The following is a 20,154-nucleotide window of genomic DNA, read 5'->3' as shown; positions in this document are numbered from 1 at the left end:
CCAGATGTCATTATCGACGGTGTCGTGTGCGACACGAGGGCAGACATGGTGATCAGGACGTTCTGGGTAATTTCTCCTTTACACATTTCAAAATCTTCAACTAGCTAGTTATTAATTGTACTAATCAATATTGTCTCATTTGATTGCAGACATTCTACAGGTGTGAGGAGGGATACGAGGAGGACAGCGCAAATGTTATCCAGAACGTCTGCAAGCGCCTACTCCAGAACTTACGGCACGAGGCTCGGGTGCAGGCTGTTCGAGACTACTACGCCTTGCGTGGTATCAAGAAGACCAAGCCGGCGTCCGCGATAAGTTCCTGAGTAAGGAGCAGTACATGAAGGTAATTCTTAAGGCCTTCTACTTAAGTTCCTTCATTTAGTAATTCTTAGCCGTAGCGCTCAAGTTTCTATTTGCTAACTTAGGCGCCTCCGAGATGGTGTGCGGATCGGATGGATTGTTGGGAGGTGTTGGTCGATGAGTGGTGCTCACAAGAATGGCTAGCCCTCCACAACCAGGCCAAGGACAAACGTGCCCAAATGGAAGGTGTGCCACACCATCAAGGCAGCTCCAACTTATATCAGTTCGGGCGCAGCTGGGTATGTGGTTTGCTTCATGATTCATGCAATTCATTCATCATGCTAGCTTGAGCCCTTTAATTACTAATTTTCATTGTTTCTCTCTTTCAGGCACGCTACAATAAGGCGGATAAGGTGCCAGAGGTGTACGACCTGTATGCCATGGCCCACACTGGCTCTTTCAAGAAAGTCAAGGCTTTCTCTCAGTCTGACCTCGATGATGCAAACAACTTCACCAACATCTCCTCCCACAACAAGCTCGTGAGATATAGAGATGAGGGGAAGGCGAGGAAAGGGGAGGACTTTAACCCGAGCCAGGGTCCCATTGATCCAGAGCTGGTGATGATATCTGGTGGCGGGAGGTCCCATGGCTCCATAGCCATTGGAGATGGACTTATCCGTTGTCCTAGCACTCTCCAGGAGATCAAGGCGCGCCAGTCGAGCTCCGCTCCTGAGATAAGGCCTCGTGAACGGCCAGTGCAACTTGCCATCAAGGTTAGTGATACGTACTCAGTTATCTTTCTCCATTACATTGTGTGCGCTTCCATCAATGATTACAAATGGTCATGTGAGTGGTGTTGCAGGCTGCTATACAGACTGAGAGAGATAGAACGGAGAAACTTCTGGCGGAGGCGGCGGAGAGGCAGCGGGAGATGGAGGAGAGGACGAGAAAGATGATGGAGGAGGAGAGGGCACGGAATGACATGCAGGCAAGGGCCATGTACGAGCTCCTTGTGGTAAGTTTCTTCTGCAGATTACTTGCTAGTCTTAACATTTGAGTCTCATTACTAACTAGTATGACTCTGTTCTGAAAACCAAATGTGTAGTCTGTGTGCGAGAAGTCCGGTCAGCCCGCTCCGCCGATGCCAGTGATTGCTCCTGGGAGCACGGTGAGTTTAGTTTGAATGGACATTACTTGGTAGTCTTAACATTTGAGTGTCGTAATGCTAACGAGACATTGGAAATGATCTTTGGTGCAGCTTAACTCCAGAAACGCATCGCACGATCCTTCTCCAGGTAGCGGCACTAGCCACCCCGCTCCTACACCTCCCTGATCACGGTAAGTTTCTCTAGTGTTTTGCTTAACAAATGCATAAAGACCTAGACTTAGCTTTATTTCCTCCAATATGCTTACCATAATGACCTAGAGTTAGCTTATTTTCCTCCAAAATGACCCATTTTACCTAGGTTAGCTTATAAATGATGCAGTTCATCCAAGTTAGCTCAAAAATGACCCATTTACCTTGATTAGCTCCTAAATGATCCATTTTACCTACGTTAGCTTTAAAATGGCCCATTTCACCTTGGTTAACTCCAAAATGACCCATCTTACCTAGGTTATCTCATAAACGATCCATTTCAACTAATTTAGCTCATAAACGATCCATTTGACCTAAGTGAGCTAAAAAACGATCCATTTCACCTAAATTAGCTCTTAAATGATCCATTTCACCTAAGTTAGCTCAAAAAGATCCATTTCAACTAAATTAGCTCATAAATGATCCATTTCACCTAAGTTAGCTCAAAAACGATCCATTTCAACTAAATTAGCTCAAAAATGATCCATTTCAACAAAGTTAGCTAAAAAACGATCCATTTCAACTAAGTTAGCTAAAAAACGATCCATTTGACCTAAGTGAGCTAAAAAATGATCCATTTCACCTTAGTTACCTAAAAAACGATCCATTTCACCTAAGTGAGCTAAAAACGATCCATTTCTAACTTTCTTATTTTGCCATTTTGCAGATTTCATTATGTGTTGGATGGAGTGCTTGTTCTACTCTTCTTGTTCTTGTCTTCTCATTCTTGTCTTCTCATTCTAGTCACCTTAGCTATGGAGTGCTTGTTTATGTATGGATGGAACTTGTTTATGTATGAAATGATGGATGGAACTTGCTTATGTAATATGTACGGATGGAACTTGCTTATGGACTTGCTTATGAATGCCTGTGAAATACATGAACTTGCTTATGGACTTGCTTATGAATGCCTGTGAAATATATCTATATGTCATATATATTTTCTGTGCAAATTGTGGGATTTAATAAAAACAGAAAAAACAGCCAATATGCAGGCTCTTTGCCGTCTGCCACCGACGGCAAAGAGCTCTTTGCCGTCTACCGCGGACGGCAAAGAAGCCACGTGGCAGCCAACTGTGCTTCCTTGGAGCTGACCCATTTGGTCAGTTTGCCTACAGTGGCAGACGGCAAAGACTTTGCCATCAGTGGCAGACGGCAAAGAACCTGCACTTTGCCATCCGTGGCAGACGGCAAAGAACCTGCACTTTGCCATCAGTGGCAGACGGCAAAGACCAGAGAAATTTTGCCGTCTGCGGCGGACGGCAAAGGTCTGCCGTTAGCCACTTAACGGACTGACAGCGCAATTATTGCCGTCCGCCCTCTTTGCCGTCCGCCGCAGACGGCAAAGAGCCTTTGCCGTCCGCCGCCAGGAAGCAGACGGCAAAGCAGCTGTTTACCGTAGCCTTCTTTGCCGGAGCCTTTTGCCGTGCGCGGCTGACGGCAAAGGTCTTTGCCGTCCGCCTTTCGAGCCTTTGCCGTCCGCCGTGGCAGACGGCAAAGTAGCTGTTTCCTGTAGTGTTATCACCTCGTGACCACATCCCAAACTAAATGATCATCCTAGAGATCATCCCAACATCATCATCGGCATCTGAGGGAGTCCTGGATTAAGGGGTCCTCGGGCATCCGGACTATGGTACGTGGGCCGGACTGATGGGCTGTGAAGATACAAGACCGGAGACTCTCTTCCGTGTCCGGATAGGACTCTCCTTGGCGTGGAAGGCAAGCTTGGCGTCCTGATATGAAGATTCCCTTCTCTATAACCAACTTAGTACAACCCTAGTCCCCTCCGGTGTCTATATAAACCGGAGGGCTTAGTCCGTAGAGGCGAGAATAATAATCATAGTCATACAGGCTATACTTTTAGGGTTTTAGCCATTACGATCTCGAGGTAGATCAACTCTTGTAATACTCATATTCATCAAGATCAATCAAGCAGGAAGTAGGGTATTACCTCCATAGACACTACAAAAAAAACATTTCCGTGATGATACATGTTTGTCACAGTAGGTCGCGTTTTTTGTCATGCATGTACATCCATGACAAATTTATGACAGAATCAAGATAGTCATACCTGTGCTGTCGTAGAAGTGTTCCATGACATTACCAAAATTATCATCACGGAAGTGTCCACTTCCATGACGATAAATCACGTGTCATAGAAGTGCTTTCGTCAAGGGTGACCGACACGTGACATCCACCATAACGGAACGCCGTTAAGCTATCGGGTCGGGTTTTGGATCCGATAACCCGTTAACAGCCCCGACCAATGGGGATTTTCCACGTGTAAAATCATCATTGGCTGGAGGAGACACGTGTCAGGTCCGCGTTGGCACAGGTGTCACTCATCCAATGGGCGAGACGCGCCTATGATATGTTGACACGTGGACCGGCCCATCAAGTTTAAATGGGCCGGCCCAACTGAAGGCCCACAAGATTTTGCGGACCATAATGGGCCAGCCCAGCTAAAGGCCCACGAGATTTTGCACACCATAATGGGCTGGCCCAGCTAAAGGCCCACAAGATTTTGCGGGCCATAATGGGCCGGCCCAGGTAAAGGCCCACAAGATTTTTGTGTGCCATAATGGGCCGGCCCAGGTAAAGGCCCACAAGATTCTTGCGGATCATAATGGGCCGGCCCAGCTAAAGGCCCACGAGATTTTGCCGACATTAATGGGCCGGCCCAGCTGTAGGCCCACAAGATTTTGAGGACCCTAGTAGGCCGGCCCATTAACTGGCTGCCATGTTTTGGGCCAAATGCCGGCCCATATTTGATCCGGTCCATTAATGGCCTGCCACGCTTCGGGCCTAATAGTGGCCCATATGAGATCCGGCCCGTTAAAAGCCTACCACGTTCTGGGCCAAATTACGTCCCAGATCAGGTCCGACCCTTTAAGAGGCTTTGGGCTCAATTATGGCCCATATCAGATTTGGCCCGTCAACTGGACACTATGCTTTTGGGCCCACTTGCTAAAGGCCCTCTTAGTAATTCGGCCTGATATTAGTTTTGGCCTGTTAAAGGCCCATTTAACATTTCGGCCCTATATTAATTTTGGCCTGTTAAAAGCCCGTCATATAGTTGGGCCTAACTACGGCCCGGTTTGCATCCGGCCTGCTCGCAGCCGATATCTGATTGGGCCAAACAAGGACCGAGACAATTTTGGCCTGTTAAAAGCCTGTGATTTGATTCGCACAATCATGGGCCGGGGTTCATTTCGGGCTGCTGCCGGCCCGTGAGCTGTTCGGCACGTTTCAGGCCCAACCTACATCGTGATTGCATGACGACCCGATTATGTACCATAATTTTACGGTTTGGCCGGTTTACTGCGAAGACATGATATATATACAGTAAAATAACTGCAGCATCGTGAATAAGAAAAAAACCTAGACTATACAATAAAGAAATTACGGCATATTACATCCACTGGGCATGAAAGTTCGCCACTATGATAATAAAGCACAAGCAGACAGCAGATTACATACACTGGGCTTCAAAGATCGCCACCAGTGCAAATAAACACGCCGACAAAATAATATACAAAACCGACAGCACTTCAATAGAGTTCAAGAAAGGTTAGCCCTGCTGGGGAGCTGCAGCGCAAGCAGCTGAGCAAGATGATGAGACTGTGCTTGTTCAACACTTATATCTTCCTCACTTTGAAAGATAAACAAGCAGACAGATGACAGGTTTTGCACATAAAAGTATCAGTGCTGACAATTCATCACATTTCTTACTGACGAATAAAGTGACACAGTTTAAAATTGCATTAACACAATATGGTATTGTTCAGGTCAAGACATGGCAGGAAATGACATTGTGAAGGAGTTGGCAGCTACACGACACCACTGGATTACAGATCAAGAACTCATAAGTATCAATGGTTAGTGTGCTGTCAATTTATACCATTTCAGATGGGCAAATAAAGAGATGGCTTAAATAATAGTAGAATGATATGACATTGTTCATAGTTAAGACATTGCAGAATATGACATTATGCTATAGTGGGTAGGTTCACCACACCACTGGATTACGGATGAAGAACAGAAGCATACATGCAGTGCAAAAGAAGATCACTTGCTCTGTATAGTTTAATTTACATGGTATGAAGAAGGAACTTGGTTGTACAACTGAAAACTTAAATTGAGAAAGGACAAACTTTTGTTTATGAACTACATAATAAACTTTAAACAAGCAATTTGATGCAAACACCAAAAATAAATAGCTGTTGCACTCATGCCTAACCAAATATATACAACAAAGTTGAAGGCTTGAGATGGACAAACTTACATTATTGGTGAAGACAGGCTCTATAAAGGCCTTGTCCATGCTGATGGGGGGGGGCAATTCAAGAAGTTTACCACAGAATCTTCTTCAAAAGCATTGCCTTTATTCTACATTTTGTTAAGAGTAAATATAGATGTGATAATATACGAAAAAATGGAGAAAATATTTAAGATAAGATGAAGAGTGATGCTACATAATCAACTAGCTATAAATGTAAGTGCAGTGATACAGGCAAAAGGTACAGCCAAGAGCAATGCACAACTAAAGTTCTTCAGTACCAACCTTATGGTAAGAGTAAATATAGATCTGATGTGTAGAAAATGGAGGGCAAGGAAAATAAGTTGCAGAGTGATGGTACATGAACAACTACCTGTCATTATAAGTACACTGATAAAGGACAGCATGTACTTACAAGAACAATGCAGAGCTAAAAAAACATTGGCATTGGATATATATTCTACACTAATGTAACCATTCATACAGATCAGGTAATTTGGAGCGAACAATTGATAAGCAAGCTATCATGCATACTGCTGTCACATAATGAACCAGGTATGTATGCAAGTACAGTGATACAGGACAACAGGTACTAACAAGAGCAAAGCAGCGAGCAGCATATTTGCGATATCCTGTCATTCTTGTCAAACCGGAATTCTTCTTCGAGCAGATTTCCTGCAAAAAAGATCCGTAAGGCACATGCGGAAAAGTAGAAGTTCAAATTGTCATGTGATTTCATAGATAGTACCTCATCCTGGGAACGAAAGCAGTGCATAACAAGGTTTTTCCATTCAATGTCTTCTAAATTTAGCACAGGAGACTTCACCGAAAATTCGTTTATAGACTTGCCATCAAAGTGTGATTTCCTCAGGTAACACCGATACTGCTGCAATGCTTCCTTGAAAAGCACAAGCCAGCTTTGCTCGTCATGACTATCCAGATTGACCCTCGCCTAGTTACAACAATGTAATGTAAATCATTGATGTGTTCAATCAGCAGAAAACAGGAAAATAATAACCATGAATAATAGCACTTACACGTAAGTTGGAAAGGAAGATGTGAAAATGGTGTTTGTCTTCACAATAATCTTCCCATGATGGGAATATATGCACGTAGTCCCTAACAACATTGAAAGCATTGTCTTTTAAACTGGGAATAAATGGAATGGGGTTCCAATCTGCAGGAATTGGTCGTCCCTGCAGTTGGGATAGGTCTTTGGCCGGTGGACTTGCTGTACTTTTTGCTGGAGTGGGATTTTTCTGTGGTACAGCTGGTGCTATGGCAAATGAAATCAGTATACCTTTTGCTGGAGGGCAGGTCCTGTGTGGTGGGGCTAGTGGTGTGGCCAGTGAAGTATGGGTACAGTCTGCTGGAGTCGGTCCTACGTTTTGTGTCACTGGTTGTACAGCCAATATAAGTGGGGTGCTGCCTGATTTCTCCGGCACCACCACGTTTTTCAAGGACTTTGCTGGTGCTCCTTCAGGTTCGGCAATCACCCTCTTCCTTTTTTGATGTCTGATGCACAAGAACAACATTTGAGTGGAAAAACATGGTATGATGACAGATGGAATATGTATTGATAATGGATGGGCATGGCATCTCGACATATATGATGAGTAAACTAAGCAGATGGCGGTGCAACAAAGTAGAAGAAATGCAAGACAACATATGCAAGATACCCGCAAATTAGAACAGGCACCTTGATGGGTGAACAGGACAGGCCATCTGCCTTTGACTCCTCGAGGTTAGAATAGTCATTAGGATCATATTCTGAACAAGAATCAACAGGTGGGGAGCATATGAGTTTCATTGCATCTAGAATGGCACTCAATGCCTTTGTGCCAATTTTGTAAGTCATTTTTGTGTTTAGCTTCAAAAGTGGACTGCTGCTAGTGCGACACAAAGCAGCTACACAGATCATAGTGTAGATATAACGGGAAAACCTTAAGCATCAGAGTAAAATCAGCAAAGAGGAACTTGCTGGAATATATGTGCTAGTATTGCCGGTACGGCTAGAAAGGCTTCGGATACCAACTCTCTTCAAGTGAAGGTGCGGTACTGTTAATATCAGTGTAACTCTCAAAGGCGACACAGCTCCCCGCATTTCCTTGCTATTCTTATAGGATTCAAGTGGGCAGGCCACTACAAATCCTATTCCTATGTTTACAAGATCCTACGAATCAAAGAGGCTCAAAGTGTCCATCACAACCGACCGTATAGACCTCTACACTGCAAATGTCCCTGCTCATCTTCAGTACAAGGAACATACTATACTACTATCATACTCCCTCCGTTCCAAAATATAAGTCTTGGTAGAGATTTCCACTATGGATCACATACAGATGTATCCAGATACATTTTAGAGTGTAGATTCATTCATTTTGCTCCATATGTAGTCCATGGTGGAATCTATACAAAGACTTGTATTTAGGAACGAAGAGAGTACATATTAAAGAAGAACAGAAGAGGAACATGGTAAAGAAGAGCAAGCAGATTTTGGATAATAAAATGTTGGTTGCGCAGTGCCCACACATGATGAACCAGAGCGCATTAAGAATGCAACTCCTAGCTGTCTCTCGACCATTTCAGGCGGTTGGATGAAGATCCTACATCTCCTAACCCTTCTTCTTCCTCGTCTCTGATTCTTCCCATACAGAACACCGCACGGGCCGCCGGCCGGACCACCGGCCCCCACCGCCTGTGTTCCTCCGCCACCCCCACCCCCACCCCCGCCCCAACCCCCACCCACGTCGAGTTTTCTTCGTTCAGCGAGGCCCCACAACCACCCGAGCCCCTTCGATCGCACCGGCGAGCTCCGGCGAGCTCTGAAAAATTGACTGACCCAATTTTGAAATTTAGTCTATTGTGATTTAACTAGTGTGGAATATAAAAGGGGAAAACCATAAGCATTGGGAGTATAGTGTTGAGTGTGCCATGGCGGATCTGAAGGTGCAAACCGGACAAAGGCAACTTCGCAACCAAGACAAGAAATGAGAGTAAAGCAGTGGCGATCTATTTTCTTGCTGCGATAAATAAGTTGAGCAGATACGAAAGAGTACCACCTCTGGTGCGGCGCCGTGTACGCATCTACTGAGAATTTGACGGTGCTATGGTAGCGATGGCTGTCGGCGGCATGGAAGCAGATCTAGGAGGGTAGACGGTGGCGGCAGGGCGCGGTGGACGAGACGGTCGTGGGAGCGGCGCTGGCAAGGTGGACGACGGCGGGGATGAAGCGAGAGGACGGGATGCAAGGATCCTGGTCGGAAGCCGTGGATGAGAGAGGTCGATCTCTTGTAATGGACGGCGGCGTCGGGGTATCAGCTCCGGCATGGTGGAGGAGGACGACGGTGGATGGGGTGGCGGAAGGCGGCGGACGGAGGAGGGTGGGGTGGAGAGGGTGTTTTGGCGCCCACGGAGTACGAATGGGGAAAAGGGAGGTAGAGAGGAAGGGGGGAACCATGTATTCAGGGCGCGCTTGTCTCAAATGCGAGGAAATTTACAAACTTAGCCCCCGTTTCAAAGTTCTACTACATCACAACAACATTAGTCGGTTGGGGATAGGACGGTAATCTCGCATACACCGAATATTTGCCGACGAGAGTTTGGCGCCCACCGTGTATGAATATGAATCGGGGACGGAGTCGATTTCGGTCGAGGACACACTGTGTTTTGGCGCCCACCGTGTATGAATCCGGGTGAGAGGCGGTTACATCACGTTTGGGTGAAATTACAAACCTACCCCTATCAAAACCTATAGAAATCCAGCAGATAGGCTTTGCGTGGCAGGGATAGGTAGTAGTGATTTCCATCTCGCAGATTTTGGTTTCGGGCGGTTACTGCGACTTTCCCCGCTTCGTTCAAATTTTGCAGAGTGCATGTTTACCGTGCCAACTCAATTCGAATCCCGTTTGTATTCTATTTTTTTTGGGCGGGATCCATTTTCAATTGGAATTACATTCTATATACATCATTTTTTATATATACTTTGAAAAGCACAATACCATTTATACATAAATATGGTTTACAAATGGCATGATCTCAGATTCATAAGGTTGTATCCATCAATTTGGATTTTCAAATATTTGAAACCACTTTATGTTGAAATCCAATGTATGCATTCCTCGCTAACTGACTCCAATTAATGTGTGTTTCATGCGGGTTTTTTTACTTCTCAAACATGTATAATGTGTTTCACAGACGCAACATATAGTGTAACCCCGTTTAGACATTAATTGCATATAAACCATGCATTGTTTGTAATTGAAGAATCTATGGATCACCAATATTGATAAACTATATAACATTACACGTGTGCCCAAATTCAAATGAATATGCATGTTTGATACACCAATTTGCGTTATGATATTATCGATGTCGTGATCTCCAGTTTAAATATTTGAATCCCCTTTAATCCAGATATTCGTCTCATATAGCTATCACTCATGCTTATATAGGACTATCTCTCTGGACCTATACGCGTTCATCGTCTCTCAGGTATCTCTCGTGCTACCTGTATGTCGACAATGATCTTTTATCTTCGTAACACACTGACGGTACTCTCTCCCTCGACCTTCATCACTCTCTCTCTCTAAGTATATATCGCTCCCTGCTATGTGTCTCTAACTATGATTCTCCATGTGGAATCTCTTTCTCTCACACAAACACAAAACTTTGTCTCCCGGGGTCTCATTTCTCTCTACTATTCCCATGTGTGCCACTCGCACATCCCTCATACAGAGATGTCTTTCGCTCCTTAGATATGAGAACCTACGACTCTTCCTCTTCAATATCTCCTTCTCACACACAAACACAAACTCTGTCTCCCAGGGTCTCATATTTCTCCATTGTTCTCTTGTATGTCGCTCACACACACCCTCTCTCCCTAGAGATATCTTGCGTTCCCTCGTATGTCTCTCTAGCTATCACTCTCGTTGTGAAATATCTTTCTCTCTCGCAGACACAACACTCCGTCTCTCTGGATCTCATTTCTCTCTGATATCTGTTTGTATGTGACTCACATGCACCCTCTCTCTATCTCTCTCACACCCACACACATAACACAACCTTCTGATCCACTCGACTCCTATCTCTAACGCACACTAGCTAGCATCTTTATCTTTCTATTTATCTGTTTCTCCATCAACCTTCTTTCTCGTCCTCACTCTTGATTCCTATCACACACACTACATATGTTTCTCTCTACATGCAGTCAAGTGCCCTCTCACACACATATATAACTTCACCCTTTGAACCACCCGACGATCATCTCCAACACCCAAACTAGCGGATGTCCCTCTAGCTAGCATCTCCATCTCTGTATCTATCTGTAGTTTCTCCGTCAACATTTCTTTCTCGCACGGAGTCTTGCTTCCTATCACGCACACTATATATGTCTCTCCATACATATGCATTTATAGGTTGGTCTCTTTTGCACAATCGTTGCGCCTCACTCCCTCTGCTCGCCATAGATGCATGCTCCAGCCCACGCCACTATCTCTTAAAGACAAAAACACATGCTCAATTGTCGGGCCTTCTTCCCTGCATTCTCACATGCATGCATATTGTCATACCGATCCGTCTCTCCCATGTCGTTGATCTTATGACTTATGTCTTCTTTCTTTTATCTCGATCATGCGCGCGCGCACACACACACATCCCACGTATACATGTATACCTCTCACACATGCACGTTCAAGGTCTCTATGTCTCCATACGTTTAATTACCCTCAATCCTAACGCCACATCGAATCGTTCTCCTCTTTTGTGCACATAACTTCCGCCTGGATGGGTAGAACACACACTCACACTTAACAATGTCCTTCTAGCTACCCCCCCGCCTCTCACTCTTCCCCTATATCCCCGAAACCAATAAGACCATCCCTTTCTTTAATTCCCGCCTACATGCACCATTGATATATAGTAGTCTTCCTCAGTGTCTCTCGAACAAACACGTTCTCTCGATGTCGACTCCTCTCACGCGCACACACCTTCTCTTCCCTCTCTACGGGCATTTTCTCTCTCGCACCCCATCATTGGTGGCCTCTGCCATACACATCACCTCTCTATGATGAAGCCATGCACACTTAAATTACATCCTCCACAGAGGCCCCCGCGACACACACACACACACACGCACACACACACACACACACACGCACACACGCACGCCCCACACACACGCACACTAAGACTCCATCTTTCTCTCTCTCTCTCACACACACACAAACACACACACACACACACGCACGCACGCACGCACACCCCCCCACACACTAAGACTCCATCTCTCTCTCTCTCTCTCACACACACACAAACTAAGACTCCATCTCTCTCTCCTCTCTCTCTCTCTCACACACACAAACACACACACACACACACCCCACACACACACTAAGACTCCATCTCACACACACATGCTCTAGGCGGAGCATTTGTTTCTACCACCCTTCATCCAACCTTACCCGTATGATAAACAATCACCTTTATTTACTTGCATAACATGGACAAATTCCACTTTACTTTAGTAGTCAGCAAACTTATCATCTGTACCCTTATAAAAAAACGAGTTGGCGGTGATGGTGTGCCTGCCATCTTGTAATACAGACCGTATGATCTATATCTGAGGATAGAAAGCAAACTATGATAATTTTACAAAAGATACCCGCACCTCTCTCCACATCATTATCTCCCGCAACCTCATTGCTCAGCAAATAAAAAAGGAATAAGTCTCTGGAACAATCTAGCATGCATGGTGGCCGCTGCCGCCTGCCGGCGCCGTCCATCCCCATGCCTCCGCCCATTCCGACCACCAGTCACCACCACGCTCCACTCCTCCTCGCCTTATCTCTCATCTTTCATTTTTTCAATGACATTCTCGAGATACCAGTTTTCCGATAAAATTCTCGAGATATCATTAGTTTTTACACATGGGATTACTCCTGCATGGGTCAATCACAACAGGTGTTCTGTAAAAAAATGGATATTGATGTTCCGTGCAATGCACGAGAATCTTGCTTGTAATTATATAATGCAAATCACGAGCAGGAAGTGACATTTTTTTGACACAACCATGTTAACATGGCCACGTAAATCACTAGCTAAAGTAAATACCATTAAACTTATATCCTGATGCAAAAGGTTGAGTACATGTCCGAAGAGTAGAGTCGCACACACGCACTCTGTCTCTCAGAATCTCTCTCACACACACACCAGTTACGTGACGCCCACTTAAGCAGACACGTACATTACAATTTGTGCACCCGCGGGTACACGTGATGCTGCGCATTTATTTAAGCCGGAAGGCGAACCCAAATAGTAGCTGCATTCATTCCCCTCCCGCCGCCTCTTCTCTGGTCGCCGTCGCCCGGTAGCCATGGGCCGGTCGAAGGTAACAACATACGCCATACTCCCGCCGGAGCGGCGCTTTAATATGGAAATTTTAGTGGTCATGCATGCATCTTTTTGTGCTAGCACTCATATATAAGGGTTGACCGGTCGCTTCCCGCGGACGTGCGCGGGCGGTGGAAGAGGAAGGAGAAGGGAAGCGGGCTGTGGAGTAATGTTTTTTACCACAATTTCTTAGGAAATTGGGTGCAATAATTGAGTAGTTTTGCAAACTACCAGTACTACACCTGAAACGGTTCAAAACCTATACTCCCTTGCTAGCGCGCGCTTCCCGCATGAAACGGTAAGCGTCGCCCTGGAGCGTCAGTGCCGCATTAATGCCCGGCCAGAGCGGAGGCGACCTCTCACTGGCGCCGGCTTTGAAGTGGCGCGACGGCCGAGAGAGCGCCGCTTCCCGGTGCACGCGACTGCTCCGCGTCGAGACTGGCCATAGGCCCTGTTTGGATCCATGGGTTAGCGTTAGTTTGAGCTAGTTGGGGCTCAAATAGCCCTAAAGTATCCAAGCATGAGGGTTTAAATTGGAGCAAGTTGCACCGAACCCACCAAAAAAACTATCCCACCCAAGAGGTGCTAACTGGAGATAGTTCTCATTGGGACCACTGAAAAATCACTTTTCTCTCTCCATGAAGTGCATTTATTGTCAATCTAACCCTGTCACCCAAACACCTCTTTGGCTACAGTTAGTTCAGGGTTAGTCATGAGTTAGTCTAACCTCTAGCTAAGTTAGAGTATCAAACAGGAGCAGTATAGGACATGCAAGTTGCTCAAAGCATATAGGCAAATTCGTACGTGAAAGGATTTTTTCTTTTTGAAAACGGAACGTGAAAGGAATTTTTTTAGAATGCTCTTGGCATGTCGCTAACATGTGATACTTAACCGACCTCAATAGACGGCAGAAACGCCAGCCTGCCGCACTTTGATAGAGACGAGGAGGGAGAAGCGATACAGGCTGCTGGATTACTAGAGATAGGTGTCGCACGGAAGCCAAGAAATATGGTGATAGCGTGGGTTAGCCATGTACTAGTATGATGTAACTACACTGGGCTGCCGTGTTTCGTACTCTTCCAGTCCACTATGGAGATGATAGGTTAATTTTATATCCCTGAATAATATTAAATATTATGAGTGCAGACGCTCCACCACGAGGTTCCTTGCTCCTTCTCGGTCGTCCGGAATCTATGTTCTTCCACTCTATTTTTTTACGTGAGCTTTGTTCATCCTTTTGCCAACACGTGAGACATCTAGCATCAAGGTGCACGTGTTATGCAAGGATCGTTCCATCTATATGAAGAACACGTGGGACTGGAAGTACGAGACGGACATGTACCCAGGAGTGGACGTACGAACCTGAGTAATGTAGCGCAGTAAGTGAAGTAGAAAGGCACAAATGGTATGAACATGCGTGGCATATAGGGTGTGTTTGGTTGCGTTCTCGTCTCAGCATAGTTGTTCCCTCTTCATGCATGCTCTCTTCATGCATGCTTCTAGTGTATTTGTGCTAAACTAGTGTGGACTCATGCACCCTCCATACACTCTACCAAACACCCAAAAGTAGGTCGAGAAGGGAACTCTTGGGCGGCATTTGTCTCTTACTACGTACTACCACTAAATGTTGTACGTGCAATGCACGATGATGTTATGGAGTACGTGCCTAAGTACTCTACTACTACTATATTAGTTGGAGGCACATATTAACTTTTATATTTGTTTATGTGTATGCCCCGAGACCTTCCAACTAGACGTGTCTTTCTCTCTAGGTCGCACTTTGTATCGTTCATACCACTAAGTACTACTACGTGTGGTCTCCGACCCAGAAGTGGAAGAAGTGGAGACGCTCTACCACGCTGTTTTTTTACGCTGGGCTCTACCACGCTGTTCATGTCCCACTCCTTTCGCTGACGTGTGGGACATCCAGCACGTGCCGTGTTTGGCACCCTTCGTCGTAAGAGTTGAAACGCTAGCATTCATCAGAAATAAAAAATAATTATAAATCGGCAGTGATACTATTTTTTTTGCGAACCAATCAGCAGTGATACTATACCACGCGGTTCCTTGCTCCTCGATATCGGAAAGAATACTTTCGTTCGCCAACATGTGGGACGTTGAATCCTGGTCCACTTGCCATGCACGCAGAACTCCAAGGGAGAGTCACCCAGGTCGTCGCACCGCAGTAACAATGACTAATGAGCCGTCAAATCACAGGCCCACTTCCCACTTTGAAGTTGCTCGGACGAAGGAACCATCATGACTTCGTTGAATTCCGCTTCTTGAAGAAAACTACTGTACCAGCAGTACTGCTAGCTATAGTAGTTAGTCCAACAGAGGCCTCCTTTCGTTCATAGGATAGGAATATGAAAATCATAGGAAGTGAGATGACATGCATCTCAATTCCTATAGAGAAAGAGATGCCATTTGATGCTTAGGATAGGAAATTTTCCATTTAGTCTAGGCTAATGTACTGGTAATTTGCTCTAAAAACTACAGTAGTAACTAGTAGTATTGGTACATGCTCGTACTCAGACACAGACACACACTAACTACTAGTACTACTACTTCTCACATGCTGGCCAGATGCTGTCGTTCTCCTTCCCGGCTTTGTCGGCGACACCCCACCGTGCTTGGATCTCCGCCGACCTCTCCGCAGCAGTGCGTGCGTCATTTTCTTTCTTGCGGCGGCGGGCCTCTCTTTTCTTGAGTGCTTTCTGACTTTTCCGCTCCCTCTGTGCGGCTTTGGCCGCCTCTTGCTCTACCGCCCATTCGGCCTTGGCATCTTCAAATTCCTCCCACATAGTTGTGAGGTCGGGAGCGGCGATGAACTCGGCACGGCGGGATGCCATCGCTTCCCTACCATTTTGTGTGCGGTCGTGGGCAGCGAGGAGCTCGGCGCAGCGGGATGCCATCGCCGCCTTACCGGTTAGTGTGCGGCGCGGTGGCATGAACGACGCTTGGTGAGAGCTCTGGGGTGGAGTGGCCGGACAACTGTATAGTGCATTGGTTTGTCAAGAGCTCAAGGACAGAAGATGAAGCAAATTTGGATTCCGCTTCAATCCTGGTCATTTATTACCAAGTAAAATGCATTGGCGGTCATCGAACTTGTCTTGATAGCTCACATTGATCATTGTATACGAGATATGGTGATTATGCGGTCACTGGCTCAGCGTATAGCTTCGTATTTGTCTGGTTGACCAGTCAAACAGTCCGCATGCGCCTCATCAGCTCGTGTTCTTTATCTATCTACGCGGGCCTACCTGTCAATGGAGAAAGAAATACTGTAAAAACCAAAATTATGCATGTGTGGGGAATCAAACCACGGACTCGTCACTGCAACGCACCCTCGTCAGCCAAATGAAAATGAAATACTTCGCGTCAGACACTCACGCTCACGCTGTCAAAGTATGCTAATGCATGCACGTCGCCCTCTAAATCAAAGTCCTGCTCATGGCGCAACGCAAACGGCGAGCCCATCACCTGCGCGCCCCGGCGGTGCCTGACATTACTGTTTAGACGTTTGATGGAGGCCTACGCGAACGCCGAGCATGTATTCATCTGCCTCAACACCAACGGTCATACTCGGACCGCCTTGCTCATGTATATCGTCCATCACAACGACAATCTATAAAACAGCCTAAGCTAGAGAGGGTACTATGGTAGTATGGTACGGAGTATGTACTATCGTGAGCGACCGATCTTAGTGCCACTGCACACCGAAACCCCTTCCATCGCTAGCGCGCACTTCCCGCCTGAAACAGTCACCGTCTCTCCAGAATGTCAATGCCGCATTCACCGGATTTAACTGCAGGTGCAATTGGTGTCTCACTGACATGCGGGCCAGATGCCCGTTGGGCCCACATGTCAGTAACCCAAACGCATCTGCAGTTAAGTCACTGAAGCGGCGTCCGCATTCACGCCCGACGAACCTACTCCGGCGCCAGTTGTCCATCCGTCTGCCGCGGCTCATTGCCATTCGCCCGCTATATTAACTTGAGCCCCAGCTCCCAGCCATAGCCAAAGACCCACACTTATTCTCCTCCGGTCCCTTCCTTCTGTCGGCACCACTTCAACCATGGCCTCCTGGCGCTCCGAAGCTCTCTTGGACGTACTGTCGCAGGAGCAGACGAGGGACATCGGCGGCTCCACTCCAGGCGCACTCCAAAGCTCTCTTCGACGTACTGTCGCAGGAGCAAACGAAGGAGATCGCCGGCACCCCCCGGCCGCCCTCCACCGCCACCACCACGAAGCCGGTGCGCGTGCGCGGGCGCAGCCGGCAGCGAGGAAGAGTAGTACATGGTAGGTCGCCGCCGCTCTGGTCCCGGGAAGGCCACCGCTAGTCCACTCAGTCGACGCCAAGCTTGGTGGGGTAAACATCGGCGGCCGATTAGCCGCTTGACGGCGATGTGGAGGCGGAAATCTTCGGAACCTTGTGCTTCGGAGGAGGAGGTTATCGAGACGGATGAGTAGGAGGCAAAGGCAATGGCCGGCTTTCTCGGGTTCATGGCCAGACAGGGTGGTCGGGCACCGGCGATCGTTTAGATTAGGTTTATAGTAGGTTTTAGTAAGGTTTGTGCGAAATATGTAATGAATTTCGTCCAGTTTGTACGAAAAGTTTTCGAAATGTAATGAATTTCATCCGGTTAATTTGAAATTTGCTTTGTTTGCACGAATTTCGTCCGGTTAGTTCATATAGTTGTCGAAAGGTATGCGGGCAGCATCGGATGGCATCCATCAGTGTCCTCGGACAGATGCCGGTGTAAATTTGTGGGCCAGCGCTGGAGATGCCCTAACTATCATGCTATAATCGCTAACAATCCTCCATTATTTGGCAGGGAACAGTTATCCCTCGATCAAAATCAGATCCGCGGTGTTTCGCACTCCTCCCGCGTAAGAGTGTAAACTCTTGCTTACATAAAAATGGAGCAAGTGGACGGCACTGTAGCACGTCATATCACTCGAACTAGCCCCCCTAACGAGCGGGAAAGCACCGCCCTCGTCATTTTGTTTTGGATTTCTATCGATCGATCGCGCGAAAATGTTACGCTTCGCAAGTTCTAAAGGAAAAGGCGGCACACTTACGACTCGTACGCGTCGCAACCCCGACAGTCCGGCTCGCACGCCGCTCACCAGAGGGGACACGCGTTGTCTTGCAATTTCACTGACATGTGGGACCGTAATTGAATAAACCGTCGATAGCCGAAATCTAATCGCTCGGCGGGCGTCGGCTGAGAAGAGAGAAACGGGGGAGGGAGAAGAGATCGCCCGCCCGCCGCGCATGGACTCCAAGAAATATATGGTGATAATGTGAGGTGGGCCATGCTAGAGTCCGGACCGCTTCCGGAGCCCGCTCTCACCGCCCTGTTCCCTCAAGACGCCAGCTGCCCGCCGCATGCATGCATAGCAAGTAGTACTCCTTATGTGGAGGAGAGAGAGGCATTGACAAAGTCAAGGAGTGGGCTCTGCAAGAGCCCGTCTCTACACGTGCTCCTAGGTATAAAAAATAATTCTAAAAAAGGCATAAAAACAATTGTGTCTAAAAAAGAAAGGTAAAAAACATTTGAGAGGAAATAGATAGAGAGAAAGTGAGAAAAAGCTGTAACCTGGGCATTACATGAGGAGGAGGGAGTGGTGCACATGCCAAGTTCACTCGGCTGCCGTGTTTCACACTCCTCCGTCGTAACAGTGGAGACAATAGCTTTCATCAAAAATAAACAATGAATACTCATTGCTCATCCTCTATATTGGAAAGAATACTTTCATTCGCCGACATGTGGGACGTCGACCATCCTGGTCCACCTGCCATGCACAAAATTATCCTGGTCTACCCCGGTCGTATCGCAGGCCCAACCTTTCCCACTGTAAGTTGTTCGGACGAAGGAACCATCATGACTTCGTTGAATTCCGCTTCTTCAAGAAAACTTACTATACCCGCAATACTGCTACCACACGCGAAGACTGGACGGCACTGTACCACGTCATATCACTGAAACCCACTAGGCCAAACTAGCCCGCCTAGGTCATCTATTTTGGAACGGAGGGAGTACGTCTCTGCACTGCTATGATTTTGTGTTGCACGTTCTCTGTACTTTTGCTACGATTTTCCTACCCTATGAACCAAATGAGGCCTGAATGTATGTCGACTATTGTCTGATCGATCGCTAAGCCTACAATTTTAGGAGCTAGGGCTATTGGTCGATCGACGAGGGATAAGTATAAGCGTACCACGAGCTCATCAGCCCCAACGTTTCTCTTCGGTGAGTGTTTTGCAAGTACTATAGCTCGCACAGTAGCTAGCCTACTAACACCAAGAATCATCAAACAAGCCCTGCTGATATGATAAACAGTTCAAACTTACATCTAAGCATGCCATATATTACATCAAAAGCTGGTGAGGATACATCTGTTTCCATAACTCGGAGAGGGTTCGCATGATTCATCGCATGATTCACTATCAAACAAAAGTAGCAAGATCTGCCCACACAAGACAATGCACTAGCCCTAAGATGGTTTGATAACACGCATCATTCTGGTAATTAAACACAGGGCAATGCAAACTACCCTGAAGGATTAGTGCGACCAACTATTTCCTGTCATCGATCTCTCGGGCAATGACCACAGCACGGACAGCGGCATGGGAATCGATTTCTGGGGCGATGTCCACAGGACTGACCGCGACATCGGAATCGATCTCTGGGGCGATGTCCACAGGATGGACAGCGGCATCGGAATCGATCTCCGGGGCGATGCCAACAGGACGGGCCACGACATCGGAATCATCAAGGACGTCCACCGGCACCTGCACAACCCTAACATATTAGCAAGC

Source organism: Aegilops tauschii, chromosome 5, assembly GCF_002575655.3.
Source record: "Aegilops tauschii subsp. strangulata cultivar AL8/78 chromosome 5, Aet v6.0, whole genome shotgun sequence".
Taxonomy (NCBI): Eukaryota; Viridiplantae; Streptophyta; class Magnoliopsida; order Poales; family Poaceae; genus Aegilops; species Aegilops tauschii.
Note: the sequence above shows the minus strand (reverse complement) of the source record.